This window comes from Lepidochelys kempii, chromosome 11, assembly GCF_965140285.1.
Source record: "Lepidochelys kempii isolate rLepKem1 chromosome 11, rLepKem1.hap1, whole genome shotgun sequence".
In the NCBI taxonomy this organism is placed as follows: Eukaryota; Metazoa; Chordata; order Testudines; family Cheloniidae; genus Lepidochelys; species Lepidochelys kempii.
Genome location: NC_136390.1, coordinates 79,958,461 through 79,979,569, shown reverse-complemented (window position 1 = coordinate 79,979,569; position 21,109 = coordinate 79,958,461). Strand labels below are relative to the sequence as shown.

Here is a 21,109-nt window from a genome sequence, read left to right as displayed (position 1 = left end):
CCTCTCGGTGCACTGTCTTCCTGAAGACCCATGCTGAGGTCACATGCTCCATCAGGGAGAGTGTCCCTTGGATAGGTGGTAAGTGTTCAGGCCTTGGGGCTCCCATTCTCTTTCCATATTGTCTACTGATAGACAGCAGAACCTCAGGGTTACGAACCCCTCGGGAATGGAGGTTGTTCGTAACTCGGAACAAAACGTTGGGGTTTTTCTTTCAAACGTTTACAGCTGAACATTGACTTAATACAGCTTTGAAACTTCACTCTGTGTAAGAAAAATGCTGCTCTCCCTTTTTTTATTTTTGTAGTGGTTTACATGTCACAGCCCTGTACTGTATTTCCTTGTCTTTTCTTTGGTCACTGCTGCTGCTGCCTGCTCGTGTACTTCCGGTTCCACATGAAGTGTGTGGTTGACGGGTCAGTTTGTAACTCTGGTGTTTGTAATTCTGAGGTTCTACCATTGCCAGTTCTTTAATGACCTATTCATTCCACCCCAGACAGTTTCCTGGTACACACCCCTCGTGTCTCCTGCTCTGTCCAAGGAGCAAGCTGTGTAACCCTTTTGCACCCGCTGAGTAGCAATTCAAAGTGCAGAGGGACTGAAGCACGCATCATGTGTAAGGCTATGTTTTAGTCCCAGGTATTTTTAGTAAAAGTCATAGACAGGTCACAGGCAGTAAACAAAAATTCACGGCCTGTGACCTGTCCATGACTTTTACTAAAAATACCGGTGACCAAAACTTGGGAGGGGCTGCCTGGAGGCCCTGCAGGTGCTGCAGGAGGGCGGCCTGGGTGCTGGGGGAGCTGGTGGGTGGTGGCACACGGCCCAGGATCCCTGCTGGTGCTGGGGGCAGGTTGGTGGAGCCAGCAGACTCCCTACCTGGCTTCACGCCTCCCCCACCCAGCAGCAGAGTTTGGGTGTGGGAGGGGGCAGGGGGTTGGGGTACGGGACGGGGTGAGGCGGGCTCTGGGCTGCGCTTACCTGGGGGGCCCCCCAGAAGCGGTGACATCTCCCTCGCTCAGCTGCTAGGCTGAGGCAAGGCCAGACAGTTCTGTGTGCTGACTCTGCCTGCAGGCACCGCCCCCGCAGCTCCCATTGGCCACCTGCCTGAGCTGCCCCTGAGCCAGGCACACCGGCTGCTGCAAAAGTCACGGAGGTGACAGAAACGGTGACTTCTGTGACCTCCATGACAAACTCGCAGCCTTAACCATGTGCCTAATAGGGAGATATCTCTTGAAGAGACCGATGGGGCGGGGGAGTGAGTTGTGTTTGCTATTGTTGTAGGCAGATTTAGCACTCCACATCCAGAAGTTTGGGGAATTCGGTGTGGTAGTTTTCGGGCTGCTCCAATAGGTTCCCTGTTGCTGGGGCCAGACTTCATATGTGGGGAAGCAGTGCCCTATTGTGTGAGTTGGGCAAAGCTGAGCCCAGGAGCAGAGAGCAGGCGGTTTTCCCTGACTCAGAAGCTTTTTGCAGCAGGTTAGTGATACTGTTATAACCCTCAGGGAAGCATGGCCAGTGTTAATTACAGAAAAGGGAAATTGGGCGGGGAAACTCATTTCTTTTCTTTTAACTGTATTCTGGGAATGTTGTTTGATTTTAGCCAAACTGTTTTAGTTAAATTGTCTCAACCAGTGCGATTCACCGCCTTTTCTTAAACGTGATAATGGGGAAAGAGTCAGTTATATTTTGCTGTTCTCACTTCTGTATTTTCTTGTAACTGGGCTTTTTTGTTTTTTTGTTTTTTAAATCTATACACTTAACTGAGTGGTTGGTTAATCGGTTGACTGGCTACCAGTGATTTCAGCAGAGGTTGGAGAAGGAAGAGCCTGCGTGGATTCCAATCTTTAAGATTCCTACAAGCAAGTGGAGGGAAGATGTTTTAGAGTCCGCAGTTTGTATAGAATTTGGTGATCAAAGATTCTAACGGAGACTCCAGTGAACTCAGCCTAAACTTTTGGGAATGCTGAGTTCCTTCTCATTGTGTTTCTGTGGGGACTGACCTGTTTAGGTTTTAATTGGTTTTCTTTATTTATGTTTATGTAGAACTGTGAAGATAATATCTGTGGATTATAAAGTAGCAAAGTTATGTTGTAAAATTAAATTATTATTATTATTTTTTATGTTTCTTTATCATAAGATTTTACAAAGTTGTTAATAATTCAATTCATTCCTTTCACTCTGTTTGGGACTTGGATGTGGGGAGGTTGACCCTGAGCAATCCTTGCTCAAAACCCTTCCGTAGCAAAGCGATGACACACCAGTGCGGCGCCTCCTGCTGGTCATCCTGGGAATTAGCTCTTTCCAGCTCCGGAGCACCCTGTGCTGGCCGATGTCTCGCCTGCCTCAGGCCCCCCGTGTCCCTCCTGGACTCTGGTGCCCCTTACCCTGGGGTTCTGCCGTCTGCAGTACCCCCGCTCTGGGTCTCCCCTCCCAGGGGACCCCCCCAATCCTCTCACCCACTTTGCCTCAGTGGCTACTGCCAGTCATCATCTAGCCCCTGCTCACTGGGGCAGACTGCAGTGTAATGGCCACTCATCATTGGCAATGGGGTAGGACCTGCTGCCTTTGCCTATCCCCGGGCTGTCCCTCTGCATCCCCAGTACCTTTTGGGGCCTTTAACAAGGCCTGCAACCTGGGGGTTTGCCAGGCTGGAGCTCCCCAGCTCCCCTTTGCTCTTCCCCAGCACTACTCCACTTTTCAGCTAGCCCTTCCCACTCCAGGGCTGGAGAGAGACTCCTTCAGCTCCTGGCCCACAGCCCTCTGATCAGGGCCAGCTGGACCCTGATTGGCATGGCCCCAGCTGTGGCTGCTTCCCCAATCAGCCTAGCTTGGCTGCTTTTAACCCCTGTTCTGGGAGTGGGGCAGCCGTCCTTCAAAACTGAATTCTGGGTCTCCAGCTACTTTCCTAGGGGAGTTGGGGTTTTTAGGCACTGGAGAAGGGGAATGAAGTGAACTTCTAGCCCATGCAAAAGTCATACATAGTCATCCTGGAAAATATTATAGAAAATTCCCACTTTGTCCCAGCTAGATCGACCCTGGGACATGTGCCCTGCATATATGCAGTTCCGTGCTCTAAAATCTTCCTCCTCCGGAATGCTTTGGTTCTTAGTAAACAAGGTTTTGTTTTAAGAAGGCCGTCTGGTCGCTCCCCACCACTGCTCAGAGCTCCCGAATGGAACAGCACTGCAGGAGCTGAGCCTAAGGCAGGCCTGCTGAGATGATCATGGTTAGCCGCGGGGGACTGCAGCCAGGGCCCAGTGGGAGGGTGGGAGAATTGTGGGATTCCACCCCAGGAAAGGTAAAGTCACAAGGCCTGAGACCTGAGGGGGCACACGCAGAGACCCAGAGGGGTTGGCAGCACAGATGGTAGGTGTGACCACGCGCTAACATTCAACCCAGAGACCAACAATCATCCAGTCCAGATTATGGAACAACAGTGCCCATGCTGTGTTGACAAACTGTGGTCAGTTGCTTGACCACACTTGGTGTCATTATGAAATATTATGAAAATTTAAGAGGCCAAATAACCAATGTCGGTTAGGTTTAGTGCTAAAAGTCAATAATAATATAGTAGAGGACAAAGGTTCAATACGATACCAGTATCCGGGAAGCCATCTCATGCGTCTTACACAGAAGGCAAAGTGACACATTGCAGGTATTTATAGGATGACTTTACACATTACAAAACTCTTTACACATCACTGAAATCCCACCTATGAGTGTGTCCTAGTTCCTCAACTTCTTGTTCTGTTCCTTCCTTGTCTTTGTTTTGGATATGAGCGTTCCAGGTACTGGTCAGTGAAGGCACCTCTCTGGCTTGTACTAAGCGGGCCTAGAACAATGTATCTTGATTTTGACAAATTTCCTATTTGCTTATATGCCAAATGCTGGGTTGTGCTACGGCAGGGCACTGGGGAAGGTAGCTTAGATTGAGTGGACAGAACTCTGGGGAAATCACAGGCCTTATAGCTTTTATGACTGCCAGGGACATGTTGGACCAGTAAGTAGTGATATATCTGGATGGCTTACTTGTTTTCACTGATGACACAGGGTGGTACACCATGCCTGTCTGTACTGTCCTCAAAGGCTATGCTAGCACGTCCTCTAGACCAAGCTAGAAAAGTGTGTCTTTCACCAGTCCTCTGTAGAGTTTGGGGGTTTCTCATGTCCCCAGAGGGTGTCAAGATGGACCCACACCAGGTGAGGATAGTCCTTGTTTGGGCAGTGCCTTGGAACATTCACAACCTGCAGCATTGCCTGGGATTCGCTAACTTCTATCATCAGTTCATTCCGAGGTTCTTGGAACGAATCTCCCCCCTCACCTTTCTGCTCTGCAAGAGCATCAACTTCCACTGGCCTTCCAAGACTCAACAAGCCTTTGAATGGCTAAAACTTGCATTCACTTCTGCCCTGGACTAGTGCACCGGGATCCCACACTAGCCTTCACCACTGAAGCAGATGCATCCAACGTGGTTATGGGGACAGTGCTTTCCCAAGGCATGGCCCCCAACAGGTCTTGTTTTCATGTGCCTTTCTCCTCCAGGAGACTTATCCCCACAGAACAAAACTATGAAGTCCTGGACAAGAAGCTCTTTGTGATTAAAGTCACCTTTGAGGAATGGTGCCACTATCTTGAGGGGGCCTGCCACCTGGTCCAGGTGTATATAGACCATAAGACCTATCTGTGCAGGGCCAAGGCCCTTAGTCAGTGGCCCTTAATCAGCTTCAGTGGGCTCGGTTCTTCTCACACTTCGATTTTGTTATTTCCTCTTGTCCAGGAACTAAAAATAAAAGGCCACTCACTGTCCCAGACCTTGCTGACCCTAAAGGCCCGAGCCCCAAAGCCTCAAGCATCCGGAACTCTCTCTGTGGGACACCCTGTCAAGACCTACTTGCCTTGATCTGGTTGGTCGTAATCCAAGGGGTCCACCGTGACAAACTGGAAGTGCTAAACAAGGAGGCCTCCAATGTCCACTATGGGATATTCTATGTGACAGAACGTATTTATGTCTCCCCCTGGCCTCCAACAGTCGCAGCTCTGCAAGCCTGTCACAACTCCCCCTGGCTGGGCATTTTGACTGTACCAAGACCCAGCAGCTTGTCCTGCATGCGAGCCACAATACAGACCTATATCGCCCCCATAACACCCGTGCCCATGCTAAAGATAAACCCCTTGGCCTCCTGCAGCCCCTCGAGGTACCATCCAGCCCCTGGGCAGTCGTCAGCCTCAGTTTCATAGAGGAACTACCCAAACCAAACGGATTTATAATAGTCCTGACCACACTAGACCACTACTCCAAGATGACCCACTTTGTTCCCTGCACCAGCCTTCCCCACTCTGAGGAAACTGCCCATTTCTGGGTGGACCACGTCATTCATCTTCATGGTCTTCCAGAGCGCATCGTGGCCCACAATTCATGTCCCGCTTCTGGCAGGAGTCCCTTCCGAATATTAGCAGTTTGCTCCAGCCCCTCATCCGCCTACCACCTCCAGACAAATGGAGGAATGGAGAGAACGCACCGAATTCCGGAGCAATGCCCCCGGTGCTATGTTAATTATCACCAGAGCGATTGTTCCTCCACACTACCTGCGGCAGAGTTTGTGTACGACAGATTGCACGTGTGGAGGGTGAGGTGCTTCTCCGGGAGGCACGGGGCTGCAATCGATTAACATGGCAACTTGATTCCAAACTCAGTGTGGTGCATTTTTAGCACGGAGCAACACAAGGGTTAGGCTATGACATCCACAGCTCATGCTGTTCAGTAACCCAAGGGGCTTTGGCTAAGGGGTAAGGTAAGGCAGGTTTTTTCCTATCTGCCTTTAAGGACACCTCCGGTGCCTCCCAGGGCCAGGTGGAAAGCCAGTGCTTTTATGCATCCACATTTGTCCAAGCACATCACTGGTGCTGGATAAATAGTAAGGCGACATCTGCCAGGTTTAACTCCGAGAACTGTGGCTTTCCATGCTGTAGAGAATTCTTTGGGATCAGGGTGGCCTCAGACTGGCTGCATCAGACATTTGGGCGTTCTCACAGTGATTTAGCACTTTTTGTTTCAAGCCTGACTCTGTGGTAATCTCCTTCCTCATTGCAGAAAACACAGAAGCCTTCTCGGTCTGCCCCTCATGCCATGCCTCTAGCTCCGTCCTGTTGTGGGGGACGCGGGAGGCAGGCTTTTCTCCCCCATCTCTCCCATCTCATCGCACACCGTGCCTGGTTCTTCCCACCACTCTGCCATCACTCCTGTCTCCCCCTAGGACCACCGGAGAGCGGGACGTTGCGTGCTGCTCTGATCCATGCACTGCCCAGCACTCGTCCCCATCTCTCTGGGCGTCCTGCGAGTGGAGTAGCTCTAAGGTATTTACACTGATAACTGCGCACATCTCCAGCTTTTGGGGGGCCGGTCAACTTTCTCTATTGCACACAGGGCTCCCCCTTCCCAACCCAGCCTCCCGCATCCCCCTAGGCCCTCAGCCTACTCCTCCCACTCTCCACCCCAGGGAGAGCCTGGGGAAACCTTTGCATCACAGCCTGCCCTGCCCCTGGCTACCCCCTGGTTCTTGTTGACTTAGGAAGGGAGGGGGAAGGTACATTTCAAAGCCGAGGAGCCTTCAGCAGGCTTTGTGATTGCCCCAGCCTAGCCAATACAAAGGGGGGGAGGCGCCTGGCAATATGCCCAGCATAGGGGCCCTCTCGAAGTTGCCAAGGGCACCACAAACCCCAGAGCGGGAGATGTGGTGGGGGCATGTCAGGGCCAGCCCAGTGGTAAGAGGAGGCGTGGCCAAGGGAAGCCCCCAGCACTACCCCAGTCGGCTCCAGGGGCTCAGCCTGCCCATGCAGCCCCAGCCCTGGGGAGGCGTCAACTGCCTGCACATGGCCCCTGCTTGGGCGCAGGAATTAGCTTGGCCCTGCCTGAGAATGCCCTGCTGCCAGTCCGCACCCACTGTCAGCACAGCCCTCGTGGCAAACGTCTCTCAGTCCCTGGGCCCTGGGTCTGTGAGGGCTTTACAGGTGAAACCCAGCTGCTCCGGCCTCACCTGGGTGTCAGTGCGGAGCCAGGCAGCGCCCGGTGTGTTATGATCATGTCATGTATTGAAAATAGTGTCACATTTCCACGCGATCCCTTTCCGGGTGGAAGGGTTTCCTGCAGGCTCTGGGGTTGTGTGGAGAAGCAGCAGTTCTAATGTGCCTCCTGTCTCTGGGTGCAGGACACCTGCCAGTGCAGAGGTGGATTCATGACCGCCCTTACTGCTCTGCTGGGCCTGGTTGGGTAGGGCACTACAGAGGGTGGCCTGCACCAGTTTATTACCCCCACAATTACTGGGTACCCCCAGGTACAAGCTAAACGTACAGTCCCCAAGGGAAGCACGTGCTGCCCCGAGGAGCTGCCAGTATGCAGCGGCATCTCGGGGGGAGATGCCAGCACCAGGTGATACAGCCCTGAGAGGCATGTTAAGCTTGGTGAAACATCCCAAGGGGTAGAACTGAGCCCCAAGCCCAGTAACTGACTGATACTCCGCAGCGCACCCCCGGAGCTACTCGACTCAGTGCTAGAGGCGTTCGAATGCAGCTATTTGGTACTTTCAGAAAACCTCTGGCCCCACCCACACCCAACTCTTCACTTCCTCCCTGTCCCGCACAGGCTGCCTATATATCAGCACTAGGAAGGAAAAAGCAGCAGAGCGTGTTGCAAAGATCCCGGCAAGTGATTGCTCCTCACCGCTCTTCAGGCGGAACCTCACACCCAACAACTTATTTCACAACAGCCTGCGAACAGCTGGCCAGGGGCCAAGGAGAAGACTTGATGTATGGTAAAAACAATTCCTTCCTGGTGCTTCCATGCCCTTGCAGGGGGAGCTGCTCTGCCTGTCTGTGGGTTTTCCCATCGCACTGCTTGCTGCATGGCAGCGTATTGCTTGGGTTACACTCCACTCTGTCCAGAAAGGACGCGGGGTCTCCCGATGTGTGTCCCAGAAAGCTTGGAACAGTCTGTTGGGGGAGCCCAAGTTCGGGTCCCTGCTCTGCCCCAGGTGGCCTTGGGCAGCGCTCACTGGGCCTCACGCCCCCATCCGCGGGGGGCGCTATAGTCCTGCCCTGCCTCCCAGGGGTGTGCTAAGGAGACGGCACGCTCAGGTGCTACAGAGACAGACAGAGCTTCTCGCCCACTGCCGCCTCAGACTGACTGGGGGGGATGCAGGGAGCCCCTTTCTAAAGCCAAGCTCTGCCTTTTGAATGTGCTCCGTGTTAGAGGGGGAGACAAGCGTGGAATTGTTGACGATTGAGATGCAGGATTTGGGGCCCAGCGCACTATTGCTCTGCCCTTTGGGGGGTAAAGCAGAGCAGGGTGGATGTAAAATGCCACCGTTCTGGTCTGATAACACCCGCTTGGCACTCAGTCTGCGTTGGTGCACATGGCTGCCCAGGAACAAGGGAGTGGGGGATGGGAGCCTCAGTCTGTACACATGGACAGAACAGCGCATAGTCTTTGTTAGGACAGGGAAATGCATCTGTCACTCTGAAAACGGCCAAGATTATAGGGTTTACCAGCAGATTGGTTAGATGCTGACGGTGACTGCTTGCAGCATGCTCTGTGATTGTTCCTGTGTAGTAACGATCTGTGATAGACTGGGCTGGTGAGCTCTGATCTGATTGCTGTGCGTTCTCACTCTAGCTATGCCTAGAAGCTAAAAGGAGAAATTTGCCAGTTGTCTGGACTCTCGGTTTTTAATTTCCACTGGTGAATTTGCAAATGTTGATCCTTCCTGTCTGTAGAGGGCAATGTGTCTGAATACTGGCTAGCATTTCAGCATGCCCTCTCTCTGGGCTTGCTCTTAGGTTTGTTACAAACCCAGATGCAGACATTAAAAAAGCCAACACGCTCAGTAATGAACAATGGCAGGGCTGGGAACCAGCCCCAGATCATCAGCGAGCCGGACAGGATGTGGCATTACAGTCAACAGGCTGCTCAAGGATCAGACTGCAGCTTCGTGCTCTGAACAACAACAGGGTCAATGTCACCTTCAAAGCGTGCGCTCCCCAGCGAGGCTCTGCTCAGCCCAGGCAGGGGCCAAGAGGGAGCACCGCGCCAGCCCACCCCCCAGGGAGAGGCCCCAATCTGGCCCTAATGTACTGATAGGTAGCTACAGTCTTTACTCCTACTTTCTGACAGGCTGTGTCTGGGAATGCCCTCTGCACAAATAAATTTGTTAGTCTCTAAGGTGCCACAAGTCCTCCTTCCCTCTGCTCTGTGTGTTTGTTTGAAGAAGGGCTTCATGTAACTTCCTTGGAAGTGCTGCCCCGGCTGAAGCTAGGGCAGCCATCTGCTAAGCCAGGGCTCCTTTGTGCTGGTGGGATTGGGCCTGCCCTCTTGAGGGAAGGTAGCAGAGCCAGGCAAGGAGATGGGTTGCCTGCTCTTTGCTGTCTTTGCTCCTCCATGCGACACCTAATAACACTGCTAACTGTTGCTGTTAATACAGAATCAAAGATGTGTAGGGCCCTTTACAGACAAATGCCATGGCCCTGAGGAGCTCACAGTCTAGGGCAGGTACAAAATCACATGCGGGGGCGGCTGGTGACCCAGCCGTTGGGGGAGGCTAGCCCCTGGCCCCAGCCCTCCCCATCTGCCCCCCTCCCCTCAGGAGCCCATAGCACCCCACGGCGGGCCCCGGCCCCAGCGCCGAGCGGCCAGGGGGTGAGGCCCCAGCCCCCGTGCTCTGGGCGGGGCAGCCAGCCTCGGTGCTCTGGGCAGCAACACTCCAGCACCAGCCGCCCCGACTCCCTGCGGCAGGCCAGCCGGCCAGCCAGCCCCAACCAGCCTGGGCAGAGCAGGGGAACGCAGCGGGGGCCTGGCCTGGGGGTGGAGCGTGGGCGGCCTCATGCGAGGCTGTTTGGCAAGGCGCAGCTTCCCCGTGCCTGTGACCACATGGCCCCGGGAGGGAAGAGGAGCAGTGGGAGGAGAGCTACACAGCACAGGGGCAGGATTATGGCAGGTCGTTTCCAATGCCTAAAAAGGGCAACATCCTATTTTTAATGAAAGAAAAGGAAATATTTAGGCAAACAAAATGGCTTCAGTGTGTGGTGTGTCATGGGAATGCAGGCCAGATAAATAGCCTTTATTTTACAGTCAGCATTGTTTTACCCCATTTAACAGTAGCCAAAATCCCATAAACCCACCTTCTACTCCCCAGGGCAGACTCACAGCCAAATTTGGGAACATTTGCAGAGGAATCGTACTCAGATGCAAACACATGACTTCTTGTGAGAAGAGCCTAGATGTCATGGTTTTTGCCATGGCAGTCACATCCTGCCTTAGTCATGAAGTCACTTGGTTTTGTGTGTTTCATCTCTATTTTTATTCCAGTTTCTTTTACATTGCAGACCAGTACAATACCTAACATTTCCAATAGCATTTTCTACTTTCAAAGTGAAATAAAAGTTCAGAGGCCGAGATCTAAATGCCAGAAGATCACTCGATCCTGATCATCTAGTCTGATTTCCTGTATAACTACAGGTCAGAGAATGTCACCCAGGGATTTGCCAATCAATTATTGTGGAGCTCAAATGTTTTTTTTAAAAAGACATCCAATCTTGATTTAAAGAAGCCAGGTGATAAAAATCCATCACAAATCTCATGGCACCGTTCGAATGCTTAATTCCCCTCACTACTAAAACTTTTCTCCTTATTTCCAGTTTGAACTTGTCTGAGTTTAATTTCCAGCCATAGCCCCTCATTCAGCCTTTTCTCCTAGAGTAAAGAGCCCTCTAGTATCAGACAGCTTTCCTCTGTGGAGGTACTTGCAGAGGTTGATCGAGTCATCTCTTCACCTTCTCTCTGATATGCTCAAAAGATTGCGCTCCTTTATTTTCTCACCATAAAAGTAGGTTTTCCATCTCCCCAATCCTTTGTGAGTCTCTCTTCTAAACCCTCTCCAACTGTGCGATACTCTTCCTGAAATGCGGACACCAGAACTGGACACCATATTCCAGTAGCCATCACACCAGTGCCAAATACAGAGGCAATACCAAATCCCTGCTCCTACTTGCTCGTCCATTGTTAATACATCAGAAGATCACGTACGCTCAGTTCCATTCACTTAAATTCAATGAGATTTTATCGGTACCACAATCTATGCGAGCACTGTTAGGGGAGTCATTTTCTCCATGGCTCGTGTGCAATCAGTTCTTCATTAGGAACCCCACGCCCTTCTCAGAGGGGGTGCTTTCCAGGAGGATGCCCCCCAGCCTGTCTGTGTGACCTGCTTCTCTGTTCCTTGCACCTGGCTGAAATGATTGCTCCTCCTAGCCCACTATGCAGCATATGACTGAGCATTATTGCCCCAGGCTGGACCCGGAGAGGGTCAATAACTTGCATGGCAGGGCAGGGTACCGCAGTGTAGTGATCTAGGTTAACGGACTGGAAGAAGGAAAAGCCTGGCTCTGCCCCCAACATACCGTGTGCCCATAGACCAGTCACCTCCCCTCTCGGAGCCTGGGCTGGCCCCTTGGTAGAGAGGGGTTAAGAATACCTTACGGGGAGGGGCTTGGGGATGGGTTTATCAGGTAAGCAGCTTGAGTGAAATTGGAAGAGCCTGGGAACAGAACGCAGCCATTGCTGGCTTCCAGCTCTCTGCCCCGGCTGCTGGCTAATGCAGCTCTCTCCTGCGTCCTGACAGCGTTGTGCTTTTCATAGCCACGGAGCAGCCATCTGCTCTCAAGCAGCGTGTGTTTTACTTCAGGGGAAACCAGTGAGAAAGAACAAGCTGAGGCTCCAGGGAAGAGCCCGGTGTGTGGCTGCGTGTCTGCCCCTGACTGCAGCCCCGATTGGCAGCTGGCTTGGGAGAGCCCACTTAAAGGGGCCCTATACAGAACACAACCCTGGCAGCTCTGTAGCTATCCCCACCACAAAGCCGAGCTCCCGAGGGCTGCCAGGCCTCCGAAGACCACTAGGACCCATTGTTCCTATGTCAGCGGGGAATGGTGCATAAGGGAAGTGCCCCAAACCCTGAAGCAGGTTCCTGAAAGGGTGTTATGAGGAACAATGCAGTAAAGATTCTGAGGACCTGCAGCCCTGGGTGCCCCATAACTAGCTATGCTAGAGAGAGGCACTGTGTATTGTCAGCAAGGAGTTAATAGGAAAATTTTCAACATTGCACAACTAAGCAAAAGGAGAAATGACACCAGCTTTCCCTTCCGTGTTACATTCCAGGAGATGTCATATCAAAATGCTGCAATGTGGCTACCAAAAGGCACTGAAACTTTAAGCCCAGATCTTCAAAGGTCTATTTAGGCTCCTAACTTCCATTGATTTCAAGTTAGGAGCCTAAATACCTTTAAGAATAAAGGCCTTGGCCCTTATGGCAGTGAGAGAGGAGCAGACTTGTTAATTGTACATTGAAATATCCCAATCAAACATGAAAACTCAGCAATGCCCCCTAGAATATGTCTGACGAGAACCCCGTGTGCTGGAGTTGTAACCGATGCAACCGAGACATCAATGTATAACATTGCTCAAGCCTTAACTCAGAGCAGACACTGCACAACACCAGCTGGCAGTTCTTAGAAACCTGTCTTGGGCTGGTGTGCTTGCAGGGGCCGCGTCGGGCTGGGTAACAATGCGAGAACAAATTCCCACATTTTCTGGAGCAAGAAGCTTTCACAGGATTCAGTGCATGTGAAGCTGAAGTTATTCTATATTTGGAAACTGGAGAGTGAAAAAATGTAACCTCCCAGCTGGGCCTGAGATGGAACATCTGCCCAGTCAGGGTCATACAGTGGTGTAACGGGCCAGTTCCCCTTTTCTGGAGAGCATGCAGCCAGCTAATGACAGGGAAAGGCTGGTGAGGCACTGATTCACTGCATTCCCAGTGCAGCTGCTACATCCCCTTGGAGAGAGAAAACCAGCCGTTCCTTGCCATAATCCCCAAGGGAGGGCAGTGATGGAAACCCAGCCTGCCCTTCCCTGGTGATGAATCCCTGGACTGTGGCCTTCACTGGTTGAGCACAGCAGGGGTGAACCTATCTCAGTGCACCGCCAGCCAAACCCGCCGTGTGTGTGCCGACTCTGGATCCGAGCTGCGCTGTGCTGTAAGTGTTGGTATGATGCGAGGTGGTGCGGAGAGCATGTGGGAGCCTGCACTTCACACCTCCTCAGAGTTTCTCAGGAGGAAGCTGCACGTCAGCACTCTGACAAAACCCCCTTTTTGTAACAAGAGCAATATTTCAGTGTTGGTTGTTTCTTTGACCTAGCTCATCAAATGGTGCCTGCAGGGCTCAGGGGTTCGTCACTGGAGTCTGGCTGGTGGGGATCGCACTGAACAACAGGTGCCTTGGGGCTAGCTTCCAGCAGGGCCATCACAGGGGAGCACTGACTGACATGGCTCTGGAAAGAGGGTATCACTGCGGGTGGCTAGCCAGCCAGCCCTGAGTACTAATCAGGGACAGGTATTCCCTATAAGGAGCTGCCAGCGGGAGGAGGTCCCCTGAAAGGAGGGGGAAGCTGGAGAGGAGGCCCTGGAAAAGGCCATGCCCCAGGCCACTAGATGGGAAGAGGCAGACAGGGAGAAGGATGCCAGAGAAGAAGCTGTGAAGGTCAGAGGTTTGGGGGGAGCTGGGCCTCCCGGGAGGCAGCATTCTATACCAAAAGCAGGGAAGAACTGCAGGGCCTGGGGGGGGCAAAGCGTCTGCAGAGAATAGAGCCCAAGAAGGGGGCAGAAGTTGTGTTCTGTTTGCTGTGGGCACTGGAGAGTGCAACTGAAGACAAGCCCAGGTGGGGCAGAAGCTCTTGTGTTTATTGCTTTTGATTTATGGGACGCTGTGGGTTTAAAAGATGGGGGAATGGAAGTGAGTGTCAGCTGTCTGGAGGGCCAAGTCTCCCCACAGGCCACTGGTATCCCAAGGAGAGCTGTGAGGGCGTGCCTTTGGGACAGCAAGTCGGTGATGCTGCTGTTAGTCATGGAGTGTAAGGCCAGACAGGACCACTCAGTGATCTAGTCTGACCTGTGCAGCACAGACCAGCACACACACACAAACCCAGCCCGAAAGCACGGGAAAGAAGTCATTAACCACAGAGATCTTCTCAGTGCAATGACAGGCCATGAGGTAGTCCCTTTGGCAATGCTCACAGCCAGCTCTATTCCCCTCCAGAGAGGGAGGCTGAGAGATCTCTCTTCTCTTCTGCCAGGGCCCCTGCAAAGCTGCCTGCAGTGGGACCAGCCTGCGCAGTGTCTCATCAAGTCAGTGCCTTCGCGTGCTCCCAGCACCTAAAGGCTCCTGCCATGGGGAGCGTGTGTCTGACTTTGCAGAAAACCCTGAGATGACGTGGCACAGCGTCAGGGTCTCACTGAACTGGAGGAGAGCAGAATGGGGTGGAACCCCGTTCCCCTGACTGAACCTGGCCCAGTCTCTGAAAGGGTGGCACTAAGGCTATGGGGAAGATCTCTGCCCCAATGAAGTCAGGGTCCTTGGCTCACCGCTGACAGACAGGGCTATAAGGGTCCAAGTTGCCAACTTATGTCTGACCCTTGCTCAAGAAAGATGGTTCTGCATCAGCAGGGTGCAATGTAAGACAAGCAGGCATTCCCCTAACCCAGTGGTTCTCAACCTTTCCAGACAACTGTCTCCCTTCCAGGAGGCTGATTTGGCTTGTGTACCCCCCTTTACACCTACTTAAAATCTACTTGCTTACAAAATCAGACATAACAACACAAAAGTGTCCCAGCCCACTATTCCTGACAAATGGCTTTCTTTCTCATGGTTACCATGTAATTCTAAAATATCTCGATGGGACTGTAGAGATTGTACTTACATTTCAGCGCGTCGTATACAGAGCCGTATAAACAAGTCTTTGTCTGTAGGAAATCTGAGTTTGCACTGACTTCGCTGGTGCTTTTCCTGTGGCCTGTTGTAAAACTAGACCAATCCCGAGATGAGTTGCTATACCCCCTGGAAGGCCTGTGTGTACCCCCCGGGGGACACATGCCTCTGGTGGAGAACCACTGCCCCAGCAGTGGCTGGGAGGTAGAAAACTGAGGCACACCCCTGCTACTAGGGGAAGTCGCTGAAGGGGCACCACAGTGCTACAGACGGGCACTTCAGCAATGGGAATGCCAATGCCATTAATGCTGCCCCGGCTCCTGACAGGGAACAGCGGGGGCAGTCATCCCGCCCCCCCACGATAACGAGTTGGTGGGTAGGCAAGGGAACACAAGCAGCGGCATCTGAGGAGTGGTTATGGGGGAGGGAGGAAGGAAAGGTCTGGAGGAGACAAGATGATGGCTCTAAACTGGCCCCCTCTGCAGCCGTCTGTGGGTGATGGCAGGGCTGGCGGCTCACTCAGCCTGGAGGGCGCTCAGCTGACGACTGCACTCTGTGCCCAGGCTAGTCTTTACAACATAAAATGAGCTGAAAATGGCTTTCGGACCAGAAAGAACTGCTGCAAACCTGCCAGGCTCCTGGGAGGGGGAGCAGGGTCCACACAGCCAAGGGAACCTTTTCAGGTATTCGAAAAAAGATACTGACAATGGGTGAAAGGCACTGTGGTGCAGAGGGCCCCCACACCAGGCTAGCACCCCACTAGATCCCACTGACACCCTCAAAATGGGCTCAAAGCAACCTGCAAAGGGTTGTAAATAAACTGGGCTTGGCACCATTTTTGCTTCTTTATGATGGAGAAAGAGCCTGAATTTTTTAAACTCTGTTTGTTCTTTACCTCAGAAATGGCTGGTGTGCCAATGTGAAGACTTCTGGGACACCTCAGGGATGTCTGGCAGCTCTTAACACCCCAGCTGTAGGGCTGTGGGGGTTGAATCTTTAACAAAGGCTTCCTCTATCCTAAGTGCTAGTTAGTACTTGGCGTTCACCGGGTGCTCAGAAAGAGAGAACTCCGACAGTCTGACTAAAAACCTCTCCCCCGCAGCTCAGCTTACATGCTGGTGGTTCTGCTGAGCTTACCATTACACTTGCTCTCCAGTCAGGCCTAGACAGGACATGAATTTCTGATAACAAACAAGCAGAAAAGAAAAGGCCTCACCCATTTTTGGAGAGAGCATGTGCCCAGTTTGGTTCTTTTGCAGAGCCCTAGTTCTTGCCCTCTGCTCAGGGCTGAATTTCACCCAGTCCCGGGGGAAAGAGCCTATAACTCTTCCTTCACAACTCTCTCTAGCCCTCTGCTAACAACTCTTTTCCATAATGATCCATCCCCTGTGTCACCCGCACCTCAAAAAGCCAAGTCTGATAGCAGTGAGTTATGCCAGGGTATGTATGAATAATGAAAGGAGCCAGGGATTTCTGTGTACCCCCAGGATACACCAGTGCCCTGTGACTGTGCCCAGATGGAGAGTTCCTAAGCTACTCCAGCTTCCCCCTGTGAGAACACCTCAGTGCACACAAAGAGGAAATGTCCTCCCATTCTGGGGGCAAAGCAGTTGCCTTTAACATTTGAAAGGTTTTCAAGCCCTGCTTATAAAATAAACCCTGGGGAACAAGCTCCAGGAGAGCCCAGTGAGATTGCCTCGCGCAAATTGAGCCGGCTGCTTCTCAGGAGTGATCTGACGAACGGCCAGCCTCCCTAAGCTGAAGACCAGCTGGGGAAGTTCTCCTTGATTCTCTAAAATACTGGCTGTGTTGGGGCTCCCCATTTATCTCATACAGGCCCTACCCCACCCCGGTCACTATCAGCCACGGATAAAAGGCCTTGGGAAATATTGCTTACCAGGGAGTGACTTTTTCTCTCTTCAGACATGTATTCGATATGACTAATTTCCCCAGGTTTTCTTTGGAGGTACATAACAGCAGGGGTGAGTTCAGGAAGAGGAAGAAGCACATCACATGATGGGGGAGTCAGATGGGAAGGGGCTGAGCTCCAGTGACAAGTTTCCAATCACCCAGCCGCTGCTCTGTCTTTATGCCTCAGGGAGGGTCGAGGGCCTCAGCAAACTACTTGTTATATCCAGGTAATGGCTACAGTGGCCTTCCTAACACAGACCCTGCAGTGATGCTGTGTAATGCTGCACACACTGGTGGGAGACCTCTCTCATCACAGTGAAACTGGGCAGGAGATAACTTATATGAACAACGAATCTCTTTCCTTCCGCAACTTCAGCCACTTCTATCAAATCCCTGAGCTGGGGGTACTGCAATCCTGGCTGTGTGGCAGTCGACTGCTCTAATCCATTCTGCCCACTTGCTAGCTCAAGGCTTCTCAGATGTTTACGGTGTGACTCATAGTGTGGTCTCCTGGCCAACGTCCCCTCCATTCCCAACCACAGAGACCATCGGCCTTCCCAGCTAATACCACATCACTTCTCTGTAACAACCTACGTGGGACAATAATCCTAGCAACTCTTTTCAAGGGGTTTTTGTTTGTTTGTTTGTTTAGCTTTTTAAGATGTAATTTAAGAGCTGGAAACAAAGAGAAGAGTAAGGCTGTGTGAGCAGACAGGTCATCAGCAAGTGGTCTGTGGGTAGTGTTACCATTCATCCGGGTTTTCCCAGACATTGCTTCTTTTTCGATTCTCGTCTTCTGGCCCGGCGGATTTTTGAAATACAGCGGAACCTCAGAGTTCCAAACCCCTCGGGAACGGAGGTTGTTCGTAACTGAGAACAAAACGTTGGGGTTTTTCTTTCAAACGTTTACAGTTGAACATTGACTTAATACAGCTTTGAAACTTCACTATGCAGAAGAAACATGCTGCTCTCCCTGTATTTTTTTTAGCAGTTTACGTTTAATCCAGCGCTGTCCCATGTCTGCTGTTTGGTGTTTTGGTCTCTGCTGCTGCCTGACTGCGTAATTCTGGTTCCCAGTGAGGTGTGCGGCTAACCGGTCAGTTTGTGACGCTGAGGTTCTTCTGGAAGAGCCAATGTTCATGAGCTGATGCTGCAGCTCAGAAAGAGCACCAACTGGTCCACCTCCCAACTAGCCGCTTCCCTGCATCCACATTTGATTGCCTCCTGGCAGCTGCTGGATCCCGCCCGCCCCGGCCCCGGCTCCCAGCGCTAGGGAAGGGGAGAGTCCCGCAGGGAGGCGATGACGGAGCTGGTGCTGTGTCCGGAGTCTGCTCCAGCTGCCCTGCTTCTGTGACAGGGAGTGACACTGCCCCCCACCTTGGGAGTGGGGCCCCAGGTACCCCCTCCAGCACCCCACAAATACCCCCTCCCAGTACAACCCACTTCCACCACCCCCCAGGTAGCCCTCCCAGGACACCACACATCCCTACAGCACCCCCCAGGTACCCCTCCCGGGACACCACGCACCCCTACAGCACCCCCCAGGTAGCCCTCCCGGGACACCACGCACCCCTACAGCACCCCCCAGGTAGCCCTCCCGGGACACCACGCACCCCTACAGCACCCCCCAGGTACCCCTCCCGGGACACCACGCACCCCTACAGCACCCCCCAGGTACCCCTCCCGGGACACCACGCACCCCTACAGCACCCCCCAGGTAGCCCTCCCGGGACACCACGCACCCCTACAGCACCCCCCAGGTAGCCCTCCCGGGACACCACGCACCCCTACAGCACCCCCCAGGTACCCCTCCCGGGACACCACGCACCCCTACAGCACCACCCAGGTACCCCTCCCGGGACACCACGCACCCCTACAGCACCCCCCAGGTAGCCCTCCCGGGACACCACGCACCCCTACAGCACCCCCCAGGTACCCCTCCCGGGACACCACGCACCCCTACAGCACCACCCAGGTACCCCTCCCGGGACACCACGCACCCCTACAGCACCCCCCAGGTACCCCTCCCGGGACACCACGCACCCCTACAGCACCACCCAGGCACCCCTCCCGGGACACCACACACCCCTACAGCACCCCCCAGGTACCCCTCTGGGACACACACACACCCCTACAGCACCCCCTAGCTGTACCCCCTCTGCCCCTCCAGCAGTGTCCTCTTTTGGGGAACTGAAGCATGGTAACCCTCGTTTTTAAGGCCCAGCTTGACAAAGCCCTGGCTGGGATGATTTAGTGGGGGATTGGTCCTGCTTTGAGCAGGGGGCTGGACTAGATGACCTCCTGAGGTCCCTTCCCACCCGGATATTCTATGATTCTATGGTCTATGGGACCCATGGGAGGGAACAACTCGGGGATGTTTCACGGGCACCCCCTCCCCATGCCATGTGAGCAGCTACATACCACTGACACTAGGGCCTTGAGAGCAGATTCTGCCTCTGCCAGGACTGGTGGCTTTTGCTTTTTTGTTTTCCCCTGTTCCGGTTGCTCCTCTTTGGTTGCTGCCCTGAGGCTTTGCAGAAGGGTGAGTGTCACACAACCCTCCCCCCGCTGCACACTCACCAGGCTGCGGGGTTTGGGTGCCAGCAGGCCAGACCTGTGTGACCCTTTGCTTCTGAGTAGGTTGCCATAGCCTCTCTGGCGGGGCACAGGCTCTCTGTCTGTAACCCCTTCACAGAAGTGAGACCCTGCGGCCCAGCTGCCCTCCGCCCCCAGGACAAGTGCTGGCCCCCCCAAGCCTCGCAGTAGCTTAGCACATAACCCTTTCCCAGAGCTCCAACCTTGTGAGCCCTCCGGGTTTTCAGTTCACCTCTTCAGGGACACATGAGAATGGAAGGAGACAGACACGGAGGCTTTGTAGGGGTTCCCCAAAACCAGTCATGCATTAATCTAGCTAGCATAAGAAATATACAGATCTAGACAAATCCATAAATGCCTACACACATTTCTCCACCTCAGTTTCCTCACCCCTCTTGGAGTGTTTTTGGGTTGGGGTCAGGATCCCCTTGAGGAGTCCAGGATCCGCCTTCTGCACATGCCTTCTCCTCCAAATAATGGTCTCCTTCTCTCTCCTGTGTAGCTAGTTCCCTTCTTCCTCAGCTGGTCCTGCAGTTAAACAAGACCTCTCTGCTCCCAAAGCATGCCCCTCTCTTCAGCTCTCCTGCTCAAGTTCCCAGCATGTGAGTCCTTCTGAGTTTCCCCTTAGTCTCTCAGTCTCAGTGGCTTTCACCTGATCTCCTTGTTCTGCTTCAGGGGAAATTCCACTGCTCTAAGCCACAGCCATGCACACAGACTGAGGTCCCTGGGCTTCAGCCATCCCATTGGCCTCAGGTGCTCCCCCTTGAATGGGAGCACCTTAGAATCAGTGGCCCTCAATTGTTCCTGATTGGGGAGATACATAGGCTTAGGAGCATGGGGTAACCCTGCTTACCCCGAGGCATTCAGTGCTACATCATTTCATAAAATCAACCAGAATTCCTAAGTTGTACGCAGACAGCTTTCCCACACAGGCTTGCAGCCTTTTCTCACAGCCAAACACTGCTGCCTGAGTGCCATTACTAGATAAGGCTGGTAGAACTGTCAATAACAAAGCTGAAAAGGCAGACGTAGCCAGTAAATATTTCTACTTTGAGTTTAGAAAGAAGCTGGCTGACTCATTCACAGCATACCATCATAATGAAATGCTTTCTATTCCGACAGTAACTACAAATGTTAACCTGCACTGCTAAAGTTAACCTTTGTCAATCGCAGGACTGAATAACTGGCACCAAAGAGTTTTAAAAGAATTAACTGAGGAGTTCTCTGGATGTTTGTTCAAAATCTTCATTAATGATCTGGATGATGGGATGGATTGCACCCTCAGCTGGGGGGAGAGCTAGAAAAGCTGGAGGGTAGGGACAGGGTCCAGAGTGAGCTAGACAAATTGGAGGATTGGGCCAAAAGAAATCTGAGGAGGTTTCACAAGGACAAGTGCAGAGTCCTGCACTTAGGACGGAAGAATCCCATGCACCGCTACAGGCTGGGGACCGACTGGCTAAGCAGCAGTTCTGCAGAAAAGGACCTGGGGGTTACAGTGCGTGAGAAGCTGGATATGAGTTAGCAGTGTGCCCTTGTTGCCAAGAGGGCTATTGGCACATTGGGCTGCATTAGTAGGAACATTGACCGCAGACCGAGGGACGTGATCGTTCCCCTCTATTTCGCACTGGTGAGGCCACATCAGGAGTATTGCATCCAGTTTTGGGGCCCCCACTACAGAAAGGATGTGGACAAATTGGAGAGAGTCCAGTGGAGGGCAACAAAAATGATTAGGGAGCTGGGGCACATGCCTTACGAGGCGAGGCTGAGGGGACTTGGATTGTTTAGTCTGCAGAA

General features: G+C 52.8%; 1 protein-coding gene across 1 annotated transcript in view; it reads left to right on the top strand.

Annotated features, from left to right (window-relative positions):
• The first annotated feature begins 6,260 nt into the window (after window positions 1–6,260).
• ITGB2 (integrin subunit beta 2) overlaps window positions 6,261–21,109 on the top strand; it is a 51,032-nt gene continuing 36,183 nt past the window's right edge. Inside the window, exons 1-2 of the mRNA XM_073306964.2 lie at window positions 6,261–6,355; window positions 7,641–7,804. The gene's annotated coding sequence lies outside the window, so the exon portion shown is untranslated. The remainder of the gene's footprint in view (window positions 6,356–7,640; window positions 7,805–21,109) is intronic.